The following is a 12,276-nucleotide window of genomic DNA, read 5'->3' on the forward strand; positions in this document are numbered from 1 at the left end:
AAGCATTTACTGAAGACGTACCATCCTCCCTCCTCAACCGTAAAAAGACTTTAGCATGGAAGTCTCTAAGGGGGAGAAGGAGAATGAGGCAGGGTAGTAAGAAGCTAGGGAAATTCCTTGACAAGTGCAATAAGGAAGACTGAGACAAAACAGTTAAATAAGGCCAAATGATTTGCACCAATTTGCAGCCAGCTAATGAATTCCAAGGTTTCATCTTCCCTAACAAAGGACACCTAGGAGCAAGTGGTTTACACATTCCAGACCATCCTGGAACAGATCATCCTTGGTACCAGTTCCACCTCAGTGATGCTCTTGATGATAGTCTTTGAACATAAAACTAACCATAAAATAACCACAATCCCTCTACATGCACATTTTTGATAAACTAACCTATTGAAGGTCACACCTGAAAAGCTAATAAGTATTCTGTTAAGACCCTTTCCTGAGACCTCCCCTAGGATCTGGCCAGCCAAAGAAAGATAAAAAGCCTCAAGACAAAGGACTCATGACCTGCTCTTCCTAGAACATGCCCATGACTTGAATCTGTGCTGTCTTCCTTCCAAATTCTAAGGGTCTCCATGAGACTTGCAATCATGTGAGCAGCAGGCAGCTGCAGCTTTTCCTAGGCATTCCCCTGAACCTGTCTCTAAGCACTCCCCTTTTTTTTTATGACTTTCTCTCTCCTGTTGCTTCCTCTACCTTAAACTCTTCCTTTGTTTTACTTTCACCAGCTTTACTAAACATACACTCAAAATCACATGGATTCATGTTGTGAAATCTTTCCTACATAAAGTCAAGAATCCACATACTGCCAGCAGGCCTGAGGCAGACCCACTCTGCACCTGGTCCCCACCTGGTAACAATATACACAGTAAGTTTTTAATAGACAACATACAATGATTCATGTTTTAAATCCACTCTGTCAATATTTATCTTCAGTAACAGTTTTACTGATATATAGTTCACCTACTATACAATTTGTTTCTTTCAAGGGTACCATTCAATTTTTTTGCATATTCACAGATATATGCACATATCACCACAATGAATTTTAAAATACAACGTGATGTCTGGAAGGTAGTAGAGTTAATAAAATATTAACTCTTGCCCCTGTTTCTAGGATGGACATCTTCCTAACATGATCTGAAATAGCAACCCACTGGCATCTATTATAATGGATTGGGGATCCATTCTGATTAGTTGATGCCCAGCCTTTCAGGCTGATAAATATTTTGAATATTGCATCTGTCCAACACGATCCTTGTGCAGATTTCACTCAGTTATAGTTCCTGGCATTATAAATTAATAACTTATAAAGTAATAAAGTAGTGTTTACTTTATCAAATTTCATGAGTGTGATTCCTGTGAATCAGCCTTCAGAATCTAATCAAACTTAAGCATACTAATAAAATTAAGTTATTGAACTTGCAAAGCAGAGATGTATATAGACCCAAGATGACCTCATCATATTACAGAATGCCGTGTAGATGGGATTCAGCGTTGTCCTGTATCTGCTCTCTAACCATCTGAGGATAAAAGGAAACACAAGGAGCAGCTGGGTGGAGCAGCAGATGCAGGAACAGCTAATTCACGGTGACAGCAGCATTCCCATTGTGCCTGGAAGGCGGGACAGCAGTGAGGCTCTCACTGGCCTGGTGAGACAGGAGAAAACGATTGAGAAATTAAAGAGTGCTGTGGTTTTTATACAATTTAAGATTGTACCTCATCTTCCTCTCTTTCACTTTGCTCACTCATCCTTGCAAACAAGCCTATGTTTCAAGGTTCGTATTATATGATTGTTTCAGAGGACTTAGACCCCGAGAAGTCTCCTTGAACGGAAACTCTCATCAGCCAGCACACTCAGGTGGTGGGCTGAGCGAAATGGAGAGTTCACGCGAGCAGAGATGCAGCTCTGATTTAGGGAAAAATCGGCTTTGGATTCTCTTCGTGGGCAGGGTGTGCGTGCACAAGCAAATTTTCTGAAACTGCCTAGCACGATCTCATGCAGCAGTTCTGAAATTTGGCCCAGGGAGGCCTGAAAAAGGATTAGCAAATCTTTGCCTGTCAGGGCAGAGCTGCGGACACCCCACCCCAACGCTGCTTTCCAGCAAGGCCCCCTCCTCCCAGGGCTGGGCAGAGCTCAGGGATCAAAGGATGGGTTTGGGCTTGCAGCCACCTGAGCTGCAGTGTTGGAGAGAGAAACCTTTAGGAACAAAGGCCAGAATAAAAGCTCACTCTGAATGCTTGGCTTTGGCTGAGGCAGAGCAAAAGTTGTTAGTGTTCATGATGATCCCGGATGGCTAGCAGTTGCGTGCTATTTGGTATTATACTTGCATAACTATTTCTGCTACTAAGAATGATTCAGCAGTAAACTAAGGTTCGTTTTCTTGTGCACACAAAGGCCCTTTTCTTACTCATTCAATCTTAGAGATACCACTTATCGTAATTTTTGTTCTCTGACTGACTGACCCTGTAATAAGCAGGTTCACACACATGACCTCTCTTAGGCTCGCGACGAGCCTTGAAGTTGTGAAGTTCGGAGCATTTAGTGTGTTGCCACAAGCTCTTACCAGTCACTGCTTCACCTACTTCTTCTGACGCCAGTGACCATTTTCTCTTCCCTGCTGTCATTCTGAGACCGGGGTGATCAGAGTCATAGTTGGTGTCCATTATGAAAGGCTGTTACTGAGGATGATGGATCAGGCTGAGTGGGGAGGGCTGACACTCCGAAGTTGACATGACCCTGGGGACCACACACACTCACGGACTTGAGGTGAGGCAGAGTGTGCCTGGGACTCTCCTGGGTTTAGTATTTACTCTGTTGTATCCTGGGAACCCCCTCAATCCTGGGCAAACACACATGTTCTGCCCCTTTGGTTCCACCTGAATTTCTAGTAGTACCTGCAGGTGTAGAAGATTCTTAGCCCCAAGCTCTTAGGAAATCCTGGGACTCTGGGACTGCACCATTAATTTCTGTAAGACAGTGTTACTGAGCCTGGATTCTAGGTCATTTTGTCCAAACTGCTTACACTTTAAATATTTAAAAAATCTAAGCCTTTGGTTATCATTGGAAAGCAAGTGAATAATAATCCTCTCTGCTACTGACTATGATCCAGGCAGTGTAGGAAGTGCTTTACAACCCTCACCACTGATCTCGGGACACGCATGCAAAGTATTGATGACTATTCCCATTTTACGAATGTGGCAGCTGAGGTCGTGCATATTCCAGCAAGGCGCCAGGTCCCGAACCAGGTGTATCTGACACCAAAGCCCTTACCCTGCAGCACACTCTCAAAGTCCTTCCTGGCATCTTCTGTCCTGAGCAAATTAGAGTTGCACAGGTACTTTGAGAATCACACGTGTCTTTGGAGGCTCTGGAGACTTTTGGAGTGACACCAGGCTCCCAGTTTAGGAGATCAGTGCCCTGAGAGAGTGGGCCTCAGGATTTCACAGGAACACTGAAAAGTTTACAAGAGAGACTCAGCTGGCAACTTCTGCAAACCTAAAATTGGGACTGACATGCTATAGTAACCAACATGACCATGAACTTTTTCAGCTCAACTTTTTAAAACTAGGTTACCTTCCAAGTTGCAGCTTTTGACATTTATATCATCCAATCAGTTCTTCTTGAGAAGGGATTAGGATGATAGAGATTTATGGTACTATTAAACCCAGTCAATAACACTTTTTCTGTAAAATTTTGTTTTTTAGATTAATGTGCTAAAAGGTTTGTCCTGAGACCTTAAGAGGGAGTCCACCAAATGAGTACTTTTTTGTTTGCACTGGCACCACCCATGTTGGTACTCTTTTGCCCTCGTTCGTAAGTAAACAAATTTTCATTGCTGAATTAAAGTTTGGTTTCTTTGGCTTGAATGTTGAGACTCAGAATACCTGTTTGTCCACACCTCCTTAGTTTTGTCTGATGATACCTGCAAGATGGGCCTGGTTTCTCCAGTGTTTGCAGCTAAAACAATGGCTGACACTCAAGCTTCATAAATTGGTAGTGCTTTCACCTGGTGTTTTTAATTTGGCTATGGGGTTATAATAAGTAATTCTAATTGCCGGATTTGAATTAGGTGTAAATACATGTTAAATTGGACCCACAACACTTACTGTATTACATCAAGATTTTCCACAATCTATTTAATCATTTTTCTGTTATTAATTACATATTTGTTTATACATATTGGTTATGTATTTTCCTTCATAAATAGTGCTGTGAGACCTCCAATCTATATTAAGATTTTTCTGACTTTAGCATTTTATTAAAGTAGATTTTTAAATATGGAATTATATGGTGAAAGGGTCAAATTATTAAATAGGGTACAAAGTTTTGTTTATGCAATAGGTTCTGGACATCTAATGTACAGGACGGTGATTATAGTTAATATTATATTGTATAACTGAGTTTTTCTAAGTGGATAAATCTTAAATTATACATCAACACACACACACACACACACACACACACACCCCATAGTAACTATGTAGAGGTGATGAATATGTTATTTAACTTGATTGTGGTGATCTTTTGACTATATATATATATATATATATACATACATATATATATATGTGTATATATATATGTGTGTGTGTGTATATATATATAAACATCAAGTTATATTCCATAAAATGTATAATTTTAATATCTCAAAGAAATCTCAAAAAATTTGCTGAAATGCAACCCTCTGCAAGAAAAATAAACATAGATCTAAGTATCCTGATGTACACTGCATGTTATTTTTCAAAAGTGTTTACATTAATAACTGCCTATTTATTTCACCACCCCTTTCACACTACTATGTATTTTCTTTAAGAAACCATTATTGACTTTAAATAGAGAATTATGTCATTATTTTCATTAAAAAGGCCTTTTTATAACAGAGGAGAACAAACACTTTGTGATATATTTATTAATTTGAATTTTCCTCATTATGGCCTTTGCATGTATCTTTGGGTACGAGTATGGCTGAGGGAGGGCAGGAAGAGTAGGAGTGGGCGGACGCCTTCATGCTTTCCTTATAAATTTGATTAAGCATTGAATGTATCAAAAATGTTTACTTTTGTCATTTTTGCAGTAAGAATTTTTTCCTCAGACTCTGGCTTAATTTAAACTTGGAAGGTTTAGTTACTGCTTCTCAATAACAAAATATTTATTTTTAGAAGTTTCCTTTATGACTTTTATCATTGTTAGCATAAAACTTTCTCCATGCACTGTATACTTTATATTCAAGCCTTTATTGATTGATAAAATAGTTTGATTTAAAAAATAACACTCAACTATTAATCTAGTTGGAATTTGCATGGAATTGCAGTGTGGGATTCTAATTTCAATAATGGGTCACATTACACTCTGACCCATAACATTTTCCTTAGAGAGGCTGAGGGTGAATGTTAACTTGAGTCACCGATAGCTTTCAGCCACCCATTTGTTTCTAGCATATCATTTCTCATGTTTAATCTCTTTGCAAAGGAGCCGCATAATCATCTAAAGGAGCCCTGCAGGAGTCATGTGTTAGTTGACAAGTAACATAAGGGATAACTCATTTGCAGCTGAACAAATTACCATATTTTTCACACTGTAAGATGCACCTGACCATAAGACGCACCTAGGTTTACAGGAGGAAAATGAGAAAAAAAAATCTGAACCAAATGGTGTACTAAAATATTTAATAAAATATAACCAAATAATATTTCAACCATGTAAAGTGAACAGCAGTCAACAGCAGTATTAAGAACCATCATCACTATCATTAACAAATGAGAAGAGACTTTAAGGTTCGAGTACTCTTCTAGTTTTCTGGGAACCCCAAGAACTCATCATGGCTAGTGTCAGAATTTATGAAGCTCATTTGCTCACAACCACTGATATCACTTTCTTCACTATCTTCATACTGACCAGATGCCCTGAGATTCAGCAGTAAAGTGGGACATTTAAGCATCCCCAGGGGTTTCGCATGGGCCCACCACTTCCTCTTCTAACAGCTGTCACTGTCAGGTAATGCACATCATGGCCTGTGATGTAATATTCGCTCCATAAGATGCACAGACACACACCCCCACACACACACTTTGGGGGAAAAAGTACATCTTATGGAGTGAAAAATATGGTAATTACAATATTTTATAGGATTCCTTTACAGATTAGCATGTGGGAGAACAGAAAGAGTGTCTCTCTCTCTTAAAATTTGATAATCTCAGCAAAACCACTGAAGGCTAGTTCCTGAGTATCTCCACAATTTACTTTCCTCTTCTGTAAAATAAGAAGCTTTAACTTGCCTAACCATCAAGAGCCAATGAAGTGCAAAAACTGAGCGAGGTGTAAAAAAAAAAAAAAAGGAATACAGAGCTGCAAACCCAGATTGAATAATCTAGAAACTCACAATCTATATACTTCATGATGTTTTAGGTTCCCTTCATCTCTACCATGCTAATTTTTAATTCCTTCCCCATTGTTATATGATTATATAGCACTTAAATACTGGCTTAAATTCTTGCAGAAAAATCAGCAAATAAAAGTCAGTATTATAAATTTGCTCTTGTGGATAAATGATACAAAGACTACAGTTTTGTTAATTTGAAATTGTAGTATAAAAACCTAATTTAGTAAAATATTATGCGACCACAAGCAAAAACAAAAACAAAAAACAAAAAACCAAAGGACTGGAAAGGCTGTAGCTCAGGTCTAGTCTAGTGCTTCTCTTCATGTGCTGTGTGACTGAGGATCAATCATTCAGCTACATTTCTCATATATCAAGCACAGGTGTGCTCAAGATGATCTCCAAGGATTACAACTCTAGTCTTCAATTAAAATCATCTTGGTCAAATTAGGATGTTACATAAAATCTTTTGTCCATATTTTTATTATTTGGGGAATCTGTATTTGTGAAGATATACTGTAATTACAACCATTATAATTTTCACTAATTTCTTAGGTTATTAAATGCAAGGCAGCTGTGTTATTGAAGGCAAATAAACCTGTTTCCATTGAGGAAATAGAAGTTGCCCCACCAAAGGGTAAAGAAGTTCGTATTAAGGTAATGAGCCTTGGAGTACCTAAGCCTAAAGTGTTATTATACCTACATTGAATATATCATTGTTGTGAGGTTGGATTCTTAAATAAGGAGATATTTCCCAAATTTTGTATATTCTCTTACTTGTTCTTGTTTATTGTTAAGGATCTTGTCATACTAGATATGAAATTTATGATTTAATTATCTATTAAAAACGTTACTAATCTGCATTTTAAAGCCTTTATTTGTTGACTTTTTATTGATATGATTCTGATAAAAATGGTTGGTAATCATGACTAATAACTCCTTTAAAAATATTCTGTAAGTCAGATAGTATTGAGATTACTTTTTCCAAAGAATAAGAAACTCATTTGTGCCTGGAGAAATGACAGCTTCCTGGAGTGCTTCTCCCATTCTTTTGGATACAGCCTAACCTTGGTTTGGTTAGCAGCTTGTTGAATAGGTGTTGCTGCCAGTCCTTCTTTGACCTTCTCCTGTTATCTGCACACTGTAGTAACAGTAAGATTTTGCTCCACTCTTACCTTCATGCACACCATTCCCCTCTACCTTTCATTAAGAGAGTTATAGGAGGGTCTGGCTATAAAAATCTACTGTTGTGTTGGCCACATGATAACATCTGCATTCTATTTTCATCACAACAGTACCAATTTACTATACAAAGGTACTGAGATTCAAAGTAGGGCCAGAAGAAGCAATATTATAAATCCCATGATGAGAGGGATCCTGCATGTTGGTTGGTATTAGGCTCAGAATCTTCTGTGAGTTTAAGACTGAGTTGAGTGGCTTAAATAGAAACGATTTTAAGACTGAGGGGCTTAAATGGAAATTTATTATCTCACATGCTGAAGACTAGAATCAAGGTGCTGGCAGCACTGGTCTTCTCCGAGGGCTATGAGTGAAGGATCTGTTTCAAGCAGCTCTCCTTGGCTGTCTTCTCGCTATGTACCTTCATATCATCTTCCATCTATGTCAGTCTTTGTATCTAAATTCCCCGTTTTATACGGACACCAGTCATACTGGATTAGGGTCCAGCCTAATCACCTTATATTAACTTGACTACCTCTGCAAGAAGCCTATCTCCAAATAAGAAAACATTCTGAGGTACTAGGGGTTAAGACTTCAACATATGAATTTGGGGGTGGGGACATAATCCATTTTGACTAAACAGATGCTGGGGAGTTTCTTCTGTTGTCCTTGTTACTCTTCTTGACGATCTCTAGTAATTTTCCATTTACAAGCAGAGTAATTTCATAAAACATAACCTGGGCCACATTAGTTTTGCCCCAAAATTCTTCAGTAGTTTTCATACTTGGGACAACCTCATGTAATCCAGGATTACTTGCCTCTTTTAGCATCTGCAAACCTGCTGAGCTTCTGCATGAAGGCATCTACACATGCTAGTCTATCTGGTGCACTCATCTCCTGAGCCCTCATGTCGTTGGTTCCTTAACATTACTCTCGGTTTAAAGTTGCTTACGTGCTCAGAGAAGTTCTTGTTTTTCTGTCTACTGCATCTAAACAGAAACTCTTCCATTATTCAAGGAAACATGACTGCTAATAAAATATTATGTGTCCCAAATCTCAAAGTCTTGTGTCTTTAACTGTACTTATTAGACAGTAAAGGCCCTGGCTGGTTTGGCTCAGTGGATTGAGCGTCGGCCTGCGAGCTAAGTGTCGCTGGTTCGATCTTCCAGTCAGGGCACATCAGAGAAGGAAAACTCTGACTCCAAAAAACCTCCGCTGCCTTGCGGCATACCTCTTCAGGGGAAAGGCTAAGGGAGTAAACCCCGACAGAAAATCCGGAGCCGGAGTCCCTAAGGCGGTTTGACGTTGTAGTCAACACCGGCAACTCCTGCGGCGCACCTGAAGCCAAGCTGTATTGACTCCGTCTTTCCCTTGGATCCTTCAGCTGCGAAGAGAGGGGGGGTCTGCTGCATGGGCAACAGCAGACCCTCCATATCACCCTGCCCAGGCTCTGTAGCTTCAGCTCCACTGGAGAGGACACTCCAGCGTCATCGCAAGATGTCGATTCAACACGGGAGGAGACAGATACCGTGTCACTCCCGAGTCGGACTGCACAGCCATTCTCGGCGGTGCAGATAGACTTTTAAGAAGCTACACCATCGTCTCTCGAGGCGGACGGCTGCCGACGACGATTAGACAGTAAGCTCCAGAAAGCTACAGTCTCCTTTATGCACTGCTGTACTTCCTTCTTTCATTTCCAGTAAGTATTCAACTGTGGTGGCTGTGAATGTGATACTTTTCATCATTAAGGAACTGCACCTCTAAGCAATTCTCCTTAGGTTCCAGCCTCCCCTCATAGTGATAGTTTCTTAACCCCCCTGTCACCCTGCCTCTGAGCCTTTAAGTGGATCATGGCTCTATTCTCTGCTAACCCAACAACAGAAAAAACCAAAGAACCAAAAACCAAAACCAATAACAATAACGAACCAAGTTTTCTTCCTTTCCCAACCATCCTGTTTTAAGAAATGAGAACTAGAAATTAATATACACAGTAAATTTTTCATATCATTATTGTGGAAGAAAACCACAGTCTAAAATAGAAGTGTTAAATATATATTGTTTTAAAACATTTTATTACTTTTTGCTATTGATTTTCTTCACTGTACAGATCCCCTTAGTATTCTTTAATAACAGTCTGTGTTCAGCATTCCAGAGGTCTTCAGGACTGGCCCTTGATGGGCTCCTGTGAGATTACTTTTGACTCTTTGGAATGTGAGTGTCTGATGTGGTTGTCTTTGTGCACCTGAGACCTGTGCTGTGCCAGACAGTTTATGCTAACACTGTGGATTATGGTGAATGAAAGCCTGGGGCTTTGAGCCATCACCTTGACCTCTGGTGGTGCTGGGGTCTGAGTAGAACTCATGTAAGTGCTGCATGCCTGCGTCCCCAATAGAAACCTGACGCAAAGACTTGAGTGAACTTCCCTGGTTGACAAACATGTGTTGTCACACATTGTTCCTGGGAGAATTAAGCTCTGTCCATGGGACACCACCAGGAGAGGACAACTGAAGTTTGCACCTGGAGAGATTTAAAATATACCTTGTAGGTAAAGTTAACAGGGCTCTATGTTGTATTGCATACAAGGTAATAGATAGGGAAGGGCATGGATGAAGAAAATTGGAGTGGGAATAAATATGTTCAAGGGTCACGGGATAAGAAAATTAAGAATTCAGTTTTATACATATTCAGCTTGAAATAACCCGTGAGACATCCAAAGGAGGTGTCAGGTAAGGAGTTGGATAAAACATTTTTCTCTCCACAGGTCACCCCAGGTTCCACTTGTGCTGTCTTTGGCCTGGGAGGAGTTAGCCTTTCAGTCATCATGGACTGTAAGCTGGCTGGTGCTTCCAGGATCATTGGAATTGACCTCAACAAAGGCAAATTTGAGAAGACCATGGCTGTAGGAGCCACGGAGTGCATCAGCCCCAAGGACTTCACCAAGCCCTTCAGTGAGGTGCTGTCAGAAATGACTGGCAATGATGTGAGCTACAGTTTGGAAGTTATTGGGCATCTTGATATGATGGTAAGAGCGGATTAGGGGAGCCACACAATACACAAGCTATTTAATCACACAAGGTAAAACTCATTTGCCATAGCTTTAATAACTGTGGAAATACTTGTTAGATGAAAGCTGGTAATCACGAAGCAATTTTGCCTAAAAAGTCAAAAGCATATGAGCAGATCTGAGTGAGCAGGTCTGAATGACCAAAGTATCACATTGCACCACTCTCATGTGATCAGAAATCAATGTAATCAACCATCTAAACAAATTTTTGTGTTCTTTTTCTTGTTTGTGTATTGGGAATTTATTGGCAAAGGTGATCTCACCAGTTATACTTTAGCAAGCCAAATGGCACTTCCCGAGGAGAAATAATGAGATCCAGTGGGGGAAAGAGATTACAGTAGTCCCTCTCTATATCGTAGTTCACTTATCACAGCCTCACTGTATCACGGGATTTTTAAAAATATTATATTTAATTATTTATCGCAGATTTTTTGCTATATCACAGGATTTTGTGGTACTGTATACGTATGTTGTTAAAATTATGTAGGTTTAAGAGTGTAGAATAAAGTGTAAGTTTCCTACTTCGCGGGGGGGGGGGGGGTCTAGAACATAATACCCGTGATAAGTGAGGGAATACTGCATTCCAAATTTGGCATTCTCTTCCCCCAAATCCATGGTGTATCCAACTTCTCACTCTTTACACCTGAGTTTTGTTTTCTTTTGTCTGAATTCCCTTAGAGTAGGAGCCTTCATCTTTCTCAGACATGGCTCCATTGGGGCAGCCAGCAGCACCAGCCTCCATGTAGAAACAGTGCAGAGCTTCTGGATAAGGAAGCCCCAGACTGGGGTAGGGAATGGAGACTTGGAAATGTGAGAAAAAAGTCAATCTTGCTCATGACTGAGTAGGAGATTCAATTCACTTTAATATCGCTGGTAATTTATAAATAATTAGTCTTTAATTTACCATTGTTGTCATACTCCTTTCCTAATGCCACTTAGAATTATTCCGTACCAGCAAATAGCACTCTACATTGTACACTTACAGAGCCAACACGCAATATTGGTTATATTGTTAGTGCCTGTTGATTCCAGGCAATATATTGATGAACACTGATCTCTGAAAAATCCAACATGCATTGCTACGAATGAATAGCAACTACTCAGAAAAAATACAGTAAGTTCTCACAAAAGGTTCTCCATATGCTCTGGAAACTGCAACTTTAAGTGAAAAGACATATAACAAAACCAATGTTACTACAGGCTAATTGCTTTAGACAAGACTTAAGTTCATATGGCATATTTCTGGTCACAAAAACATCACCAACATTCTAAATAAAGACTCAAAACACTTAAAATATTAAACATTGAAATAAATGTAAGATGTAAATACATTTGACCTGGACCAGTTGATAACCTATGTTTTACCTTAAAAAAAAAAAAATCAGTGGAAGATTTGAACTGCCCTATTTAGGGCGAAGGTATCAGTTTTTTATGGTGGTCTTGTCTCCTCCCCACAGGCTACTTTTAAAAAGTAACATTTATAAATGTACCTATTTCAATCACATTTTATTTCTGATTATGATCATGTGTCACTTAACAATGGGATACATTCTGAGAAATGCATCATTAGATGATTTTGTCCTTCTTTAGACATCAGAATGCACTTACACATACCTAGATGGTATAGCCTATTGCTCCTAGGCTAAAAAC

General features: G+C 39.5%; 1 protein-coding gene and 1 pseudogene across 2 annotated transcripts in view; both read right to left on the bottom strand.

Moving 5' to 3' along the window:
• The window catches only part of LOC150019334 (alcohol dehydrogenase 6-like), a 56,756-nt gene that overhangs the window by 28,168 nt on the left and 16,312 nt on the right, over nt 1-12,276 (bottom strand). The gene's annotated exons all lie outside the window — the stretch shown is intronic.
• LOC150019335 (alcohol dehydrogenase 1-like) overlaps nt 11,264-12,276 on the bottom strand; it is a 37,553-nt pseudogene continuing 36,540 nt past the window's right edge.

Source organism: Furipterus horrens, unplaced genomic scaffold (assembly GCF_987537825.1).
Source record: "Furipterus horrens unplaced genomic scaffold, mFurHor1.1.pri manual_scaffold_2, whole genome shotgun sequence".
NCBI lineage: Eukaryota > Metazoa > Chordata > Mammalia > Chiroptera > Furipteridae > Furipterus > Furipterus horrens.